At 41.1% G+C, this 8,902-nt stretch overlaps 1 pseudogene; it reads left to right on the forward strand.

Annotated features, from left to right (window-relative positions):
* Window positions 1–618: 618 nt before the first annotated feature.
* Window positions 619–8,902, forward strand: part of LOC123142716 (probable leucine-rich repeat receptor-like protein kinase At2g28990) — a 20,091-nt pseudogene continuing 11,807 nt past the window's right edge.

Consider the following 8,902-nt stretch of genomic DNA (forward strand, 5'->3'; position numbering starts at 1 on the left):
AACGCCGCTTCTCTACGCACGACTATTTGGGATACCAAGCTTGTATTCTCTCACTCTTCTATCAATGGAATGATATGCCCCTGAGCGTATTCGCGAAAAAATTTATTTCTGGTGTTCGCTATACTGCCACAATTAAAGATGAATAGATCAAAAGTTTATAAAAAAAAAAGTTATTGTCACTCATAATTCTCCTCCATTTTTTTTGTTTCAAAGAAAAATTCTCCTTCATTTTGTAGGACGAAATTTGAGCCGGAGAAGAGCCAGTCAGGTCAACTCCACGAGAGAGGGTGGGCGTTTCCTAGCACAAAAGATAATTAAATTTAAATAAATATAAAGGACGCGCATACAGCGCAGCACCGTTCCCGATCGAACTTATGTCATATACGTGACCTGCACTACGCGCGAGCGGTTTGCACGTCAGATCCGACAGCACCGAGTCCGTCGCGCTGAGAGACTTCCTATCGCACGTTCGCTCGTTAGCATTCCCGTAAACAATCTCACTTTCTTTTTGCAAGAATTCCCGTAAATAAACTCAAGTGGATCTTTATCCACATTTTAGTTTAAGGATGTTTGATGCAATATATACGCGTCTACGGAGCACTGCCCAACTAGCTAGCCATGTCGCCGTTGAATGTTACGGCCGTGGGCCGAAGCATTATTCCAGTAGTGTTCTTCGTCCTTTTTGCCGTGTCCGTGCATGTCGCCGCTCAGCCAGGTTTCTCACTTGAATTAGCACGTCACAGAATTGCACATGCTTGTCTCCTGCCCATTCGATCTAGCTACTTGGTCTCATTTTGGTTGTTTGTGTAACAAGGTTTTCTGAGCATCGACTGCGGCCTGGAGGACGACGACTACAGCGGCCGCAAGGGCCTCAGCACCGGCATCGTCTACGTCTCCGACGGCGCGTACGTCGACTCCGGGGAGAACCACAGGGTGGCCGCCGAGTACACCACTAGCGCCACTGACGAGCAGTACCTCACGCTGAGGAGCTTCCCGTCCGGCGAACGGAACTGCTACGCGCTGCCGACGGAGGCCGGTGCCAGGTACTTTCTCCGGCTGGAGTTCTTCTACGGGAACTACGACGGCAAGAACAGGTTGTCGACGCAGTTCGACCTGCACCTGGGCTCCAACTACTGGGACACATACGAGACCGGCACCCAGGAGGTGGCCCGCCGAGGCGGTCTTCGTCGCGTGGGGGAACTGGGAACCGGTCTGCCTGGTGAACACCGGCGGCGGCACGCCGTTCGTGAACGTAGTGGAGCTGAGGCGGCTCGGGGATTCGTTTTACCCGCACGTCAACGCCGAGCGGTCTATGGGCATGTACTCACGGTACAGCCTGGGGACGGGCCGTAATTTTATCCGGTATGTTATCTAAGACCTACGTGATTTTTTTTAGGGGACCTATGTGATTCTTTTTTTTTAAACATCACACAAGCGCTCATACATACGCGCATACACTCATCCCTATGAAAGCGCGCGCACACACAGACTATCCCTATAAGCACCTCCGAAAAAATGAGCCAGCATGTTAACCGTGTCATTTCAGAAGATCGATGCTTTAGTTGGAAGGAGAAACAAAAAAAAAAACTTGCCCCAAATAAGAGAGTTTTCTTCATTTTAGAAGATGACATCTGTTAGTTACATATTTTCTAGTACTAGTTTAGCTTTGAGTCAATTACACTGATGGTGCTTAAACTTGGCAGAAGCGGTCATTTTGGTGCTAGAACTTGTGGCATACATTAAACTGGTGCAGAAATTTGGTTTGGACGAGCAAATACGGTGCTAATCGCATTTGGATACGAAATTGACATTGACTTGGCACGCCAGCGTGGTGTGGGGCCTATTTTTGTGCGAAAGCCCCCTCAATTTTTTTTTCTCACAAAAAACCTATCAACACATGGCAGATGCTATTTCATTCTGACTCTGACACATGGGGCCCGCCTGTCAATACGTGAAAATAAAAATGAAAGAAACGCCCACGGGTCTCAACACACAAGACCAACTGCGGGATAGCTAGCTCTCCAAGCCACTCTAACGTTCACGTCGTGATGACAAATTCTGATAATAGTTTTTAATGTAGAATCAGGAGAATGCATGTTTTTTTAGCAACCATCAGGAGGACGCATGTGGGACTTATATGAGCCGCAAATAGCGCGGCCCATTTTGCACGCACTAGTTTTCTAATACATATGTAAAACATAAGTAATAAAAATAACGTCCAAATATTCATGTGTTTTAAATATTATATACAAAAAATGATTAGTAAAATAAAATTATTTGAATATACACCCATGTACTCCCTTCGTAAAGAAATATCAAACCGCTGTTATATTTCTTTACAGAGGGAGTATTATATAAAAAAATGTTTGGTAAATACGGAGATTTAAATGTTTATTAAATGGACACTAAAAAATTATACACTTGTAGCTTATATTTAAATTATATGAAATGGTGAATACAAACATTCATGCGATATAATTTTCACTCGTGATTTATATTCAGAAAAATATAATTGAAATATTAGCCACTAATGAATATTCATATGAAATTTTAAATTTTAAATTATGAACATTTATTTATACAAACATTGAAATATAAACATGTGTATATAATTACAGAATTGTTTGTATAATTCAAATAATTTTTTGGAACTGTAATGTTAAAAATATTGGTATTGTTATTAATTATCCAAAAAAATTGTAATTCACAAATCTTATTTTAAATATATGAATATTTTTAAAATAACACATGAACAATTATGAAACGTAAGTTGTTAAGTTTGTATGTATAACAATTATACCATACAAATAATTAAACATTATTTTCATTACTGAGATTAGAAGTTACGTACCTTATACAAATTGAACATATAAATCTGGCTAGGCTACTCGCCCACCGGAGGCACTTGCGATCGCTAATCAGCCTCGGTCGTGCGATCGTTTCACCATGGTACGGTTTTTACCGCTGGCAGTTGCTGGACCGTCCAAACATGTTGAACATAACTAATTCTACTGAGGGTCAATGACAGGTGGGCCTCCTTAAGTATGGGGCCAGAGAATGAAGCGAGTTTGCCTATGATTCTTGGTACGAGAACAAACGCATCGTGCAACCCGTGCGGTGAAAACCCTAGCCCCCAATCCTTCCACCCTCGAGCCCCGCGCCCCCCTCCACTTCCCATTCGCCTCTTGCCCTCTTCCCTTCTCCCATCCACTCCACCGCCGCCGTGCTTCTCCTCCTCCCATTGGCCGCTCTCCTCTGGCCGCCGCTGTCTCTCCTTCAGCCACACATCCAACCATCTCTCTGCCTCTTTCTCTTGCGCAGGACGTGGTCTCACCACGTTCTCGAGCCGGCACCATCGCACATGGTGATTCTGGACCTGGCACAGGTTGCCGCCATAGGAGACCATGGTTGTGTGGTCTTCATACTTGGTGTGGAGGAGCAGGGGAGGATGAGTAGGGCAGACATGGGGAAGGAGCAGCAAGGCCGGAGCTTCGGCTGCGCTTGCGTCATGGTGGAACCGGCCTGCTGCTCGCCGGTTGTAGTTCTCCAATCTAGACTAGACATCTTTGGTTTGACCATCTTCCTCCCCTAATTTTTTTATCTCTTGTTTTCCCTGGTTCTAATCTAATTTGGATTTCTTGTTTTATGTTTTTTTTTCTAAATAAGATGTGTGCAGATCTAACGAAGAAGAGAAGAGGAGGATCTTGAGGAAAAGGGGAAAACAAGGTGAGCTCTCTCTCTCTCATCTGCCTAGATAGTTTTCATTACCAAGTTATACTCCAATCATGTATATGGACAAATTAATGGGTCTGATAGTGATTGTTCTTCGTGTTTTTTATTGGTTTATTTCTTGGTAATTTCTCCATCATTTCAGGATGTTTGTTGTTTGCTCTTCTTACCTGCATTTCTCCCTCACTCCAGTCAAGCAATGCGCTGTTGACCGAGGGCAAGAGCTTCTTCAAAAAATCCCTGCTGCTTCTCAGAATAGCAACTTTTTTCAAGGTAAAACCAGCAAGCCGGAGACTGATATAACCCTATTTTTTGCAATATTTGGGAGAATTCGACCCTGCTATTGTTACTATGGTTACTATTGTCAATTATAAAAAATAGATCCATCTATGCTTTAGTCAAGTCAGGAGGAAATTGTTGTGCAAAGGCAGAAACTTCTGTAGTTCTGGTGTTCTTAATAGTAGCACTGAAGGCACAAAAAAATAGATTTTGATAGATTTCTATCTATGTAAAAAACACAAAAGAAGAGCTTTTGCATGATATTTGTTTCTCATGGAGTTTCTTGTCAAACAATTCAAATCCAATTCACACTACATAGAATATTACATGTCAGACTCTGAAACTTGTTAAAAAACAGTGGTGGTTTGGTTCTAGAAAAACAAAGCAATTTTCTGAACCATGCTACTGTTACCAAGGTTACTATTTTCATTTTATTTACACAACAGTTCTCTCATGGTGTTTCTATTAGCTATGAGGAACGTTGGGCTGGCTTTTGTGTTGGATCCCTCTGAGGTGTGATTGAGAGGTTGGACTTGGTCAGTGAGCTAAATGGCCCGTTGCAACAAAGTGATTTCTTGTTTGACCTTTTAAAATGGTTTGGTGGTGCACATTAGTTTGGCCACTGCCCATTGGGTTTAGATTTTAGGTGGCTTGTGAAACAATTTCTTAGGCAGGGGTTTAGGGGTTGTCTGGTTTGTACCTGCGGTCGCCCTGCCAATCAATGGCACGCCGAAATATTAGCGGAGGAAATGGCCACCGGCGCCTTGCCAAATAATATGCTGCGTAATAAATGGGAAGGACGGGCGGGGCTCGGGCGAGCCAAATAATCAAATGCACGCCATCGCTCTCGTCAACTACCAAATATTTGGTCGGGTACGTCATGGCTTTGAATCAAACAAGCCCTTAGATTGTAGGTAGCATGGGAAACAATTTGTGGAGTAGGTTTATCAGTTTGTTATTGTATTTGGGTACTTATTTCCTGATGTTTTTTGAGCTTCTCTGCATAACATGGAAAAGTTGCTTCCATGATTTCAGCGGCAGAACTGAATTTTTCTGCCGGCTTTGTGGACAGGCTAACAGGGAAAATTTGTAAAATATGGTGATCTCTATTGAGGTATTTCTGAAGCTTCGTTATGCTTGCTTTCTCCCCAACAAGCAGTAATCCAACCACGGGTGCATCATGTACTAGATTGTGTGAGAAAACTGAACTCCTCATTCATAAGACAGGATTTTCGCTCATTTTTATCATGCTTCGACACTCATGAACAAATACTTGGGCAATTGCTCTGTTTTATACTGTGATCTTTAATTTGTGGTGATAGTAGCATTGTTTACAATTATTTGAAAATCAGCATTCAAACCACCATTACGCCTTACAGTGGCTCTCTTTTATAATGTGCTCACTATTAATAAGGTATCTTCTAAACTTTGTTACAGAACTTTGAGTTGTGTTTATACTACATCTCTTATAAATTTACATTACAGTATATTCTAGAAAAGATACTGAATCACTATTATGCCTTGCATTCATGTTTTGGTTAAAACTTTGAGTTGAAGTATTTAAGAATCCTTTTGGGTTTGACAACCATACTGTGGACATTCTCTAGGGCTACTGAAAATTTGAGTATCTTGTTATGGAACATATAAAGCTGCTACGCTACCCGCCATTCTAGGGGCATACGCGGTGCGCATGTGATCTGGCCAGCGCAACATTCTTCTGTTAGACATTCAGGCAAGAATCCGGTCCTTGTCTTTCCATGCACGCCTGTATATTTAGATATTCTTGTTTCTATCTATGCACACATAGAAGAGATTAAATATGTCTGAAACATGTGAAAGCATGCATATTTTTACTGGGCTAGAAACATATCTGACCTCTGCAGTTCAAGATATCTAGGAGGAATTCTAAAATGCCCAATTTGATCAAATTTTTAGTTTAATAAAGTTTGTCCCTGATTCTCAATCTCTTAGGTACAGTATGTTAGTTCAATAAAGGCCTCCCATTCCTGTGCTTAGTTTAATAGGTACAATGAGCTTTTCAATTTATAATTCTCATCTTGCTTAGAGTGATTTTATCTTCGTCTTTATGCACACAAATTTTATTATTTCAGTCTCTAGATGAAGCTTTTGTGGGTACGAGGAGGCGCCGTTCGTTGACGAGCAGATGAGGTATGATGGTGGCGGCGACGAAGGGGCCGTCTCCCCGTCGGCGAGCTGGACGCGCTCCCTCCTCCCTCTTTCCTGCTTCTAGGTGAGCATCTCCACCATCCTCGGAAGGGGAGCATTCTTGATAAATAGTTTAATCTGGTTTCGGTTGGTGCACTGCGTCTTTGTGATATATGGATTTTGATTGAGGCAGTCATCATATAAATAAAACGCTAACATCCCATGAATTCCTTAAGGTAGTTGTTAAACTGTTGTTCTCTTCATCTCTTGCTGGATTGCATACCTGATTTGTTTGATGTCCTTGAAGCAAATACCATAACATGAGCTTGAAGGTTTCAACTTGCTGGATTGCATACCTGATTTGTTTGATGTCCTTGAAGCAAATACCATAACATGAGCTTGAAGGTTTCAACTTGCTGGATTGCATACATGATATGTTTGATGTCCTTAAGCAAATACCATAACGTGAGATTGAATGTTTCGAGGTTATATAATCACTGGGATACATAGGGAGCACGCCGTCGTCCATGGTCCGCCCCACCACCCTGTTGTCCGGCTGTCACCCTAGAGCCTACTGCACCCTACCCCTGGCCCGGTGAGAAAACACTTGCTATTGTCTGGATATGATTGCCGCTGCTCATGTATTCTACTCCCTGCATCTCAAATTAGTGTCTCAATTTTAGTACTTTGTACTAAAGTTAGTACAAAGTTGAGACAATTATTTTTGAGACGGAGGGAGTATGTGTTAAATTTAGATGGGTTTGCGCTTAGATTATACATTTGTCTAACCACTCTCTTGGTATTTTGTTGTGCTTGTTGGTGGACTGCCGTTCTGAATTGGTGTCCTTTTGTCATGTATGCAGGGTCATCACATTGGATGTCCTCGGTGGCTTGTCAAGGTTGTTGCAGGAGCACCCAATCTGGCGCCATTCTTGCTGGTGTCAATAATCCTCAGCTGAGAGGCTCAATAAACCTGCATATAACCCGGCACCTTGATTCAAGGTGAGGCTCAATTCACTTATTGGCTCCGTTTTGGCCCCGTAATTTGGCGCTGGCTCTGTTTTGGTTCCATGATAACCAGTGTCATATGAAGTTTACCACATGCTTTCCTTTTCCTTTTCTATGCATAGATTATTTGTTTCCTTGAGCTACAATTTTTTATGGTCAGTACTTAATCCATGTTGAGGTAGGAAAATTTCTCCCATTTTCTTGCTATACATATCAATTAAGAAATATTTGGCAAAAGTGTGCTGTTTAGTATTTACTTTGAGCAGTAATATAATGTGATCAGCGTGCTTTAAGTTATATGGGTAAGAAAATTAGAGAACTGGGCTCTAAAATATTCTAGAGTTGCATGGTTTTTATCTGACCAAATTGCAGTGTATTCTTTTCAGATCTCGTGTTTGTCCAAGCCCCAAGGTAATGGACAAGAATTTGTGTGCTTGTTGGCTGCTGTGTGAAAAAGCATATTTTTACTAGAGCTATAAGCTATAGATTTTGAATATGCTTCAATTTGGTCACTTTTGATCGATTTTGATATGATCCAGTTTGGTCACTTTTGATTGATTTTGAATAATCCAGTTTGGTCACTTTTGAGCTTCAATCAGACAAAAGAATGTTTCTTTTTATATAGTTCCTGATCAGAAAAGCCTCATATGCAGGTTGGGGACATGTGCATCAAGGTGACGGGTTATATGCATAGTTTTGATAAGAAAATATCCACCATTGCCATGATACTGATATATTACTATACCATCAGGTGGACATGTTGTTGTACATGTTGTTGTACATGTTGGAAATATTAATCTGCAATAGCATGTGCTTATTGGAGGGCTCTGTATAGTAGGAGTATTTGTTAAGAGATGAAAATAGCAAACTACTTTTCATAATAATTTTTATTTCCTTTGGCACTACTACTTGGCAGTAGTTCATCTCCAATGGGTGGAATGCACTTTTTCTAACATCCTAGTTTAGTAAATTAATCTACGACTACCTGTTGCCGGATCCATAAACATTATCGACTGAAAAAGAGGCATCCTTCTTGCTACATTTCTCACTTTGGACACTACCATAGAGTGGACTTGGTAGGAGTCTATTATTCAGCTTGGTTCTATGTTTGGAGAGCACCCTTTCTTTTAACCTTTTGTTGGAATATATTTTGTACAGAACTCTGCACTAACCCATGATTAGTAGCTGTGATATATGATGACTATCCAGTGATAGAACTGTTATAGAAACCTTCATTTTGGAAAGGAGTCATAACCTTAATTAATTGGTGCTTTTATACTCAGGTCTTTCTATACATTTGCTTGGCTATTTTGATATATTGCATTTCATATTCCATTTCATGTAAATTCTTTCCAAGCATGATATATACCACATATGCGTACTTTAACCAGTACAACTGACGGACCTGGTACAATCCAGTGGGAAATTTCAGGTACGGATCAAGGAAACAAGATGCTGATGGAGGGTCATGTATTGCTGCTAAGCCATTAGTTATTTCGGTGTTACCTGATTTTCTGTGAGCTTTCAAATCAGTCATGCGTTGTCCTGCTATCTGCATAGGTAATTGGTACCGCGGTATGTTTGCTTAGGACATCTAACATATGTATAGAGATAGAGTTTAGGCACCTAGATAAGGAGATATAGAGATTGTAGGCCAATATAGCATTAGCTGTACAATATCAAAGAATCTCAGTATCAATATCAAATGTTCTTCTCTTTT

The sequence above is a fragment of the Triticum aestivum genome, chromosome 6D, assembly GCF_018294505.1.
Source record: "Triticum aestivum cultivar Chinese Spring chromosome 6D, IWGSC CS RefSeq v2.1, whole genome shotgun sequence".
NCBI classification, from domain to species: Eukaryota; Viridiplantae; Streptophyta; class Magnoliopsida; order Poales; family Poaceae; genus Triticum; species Triticum aestivum.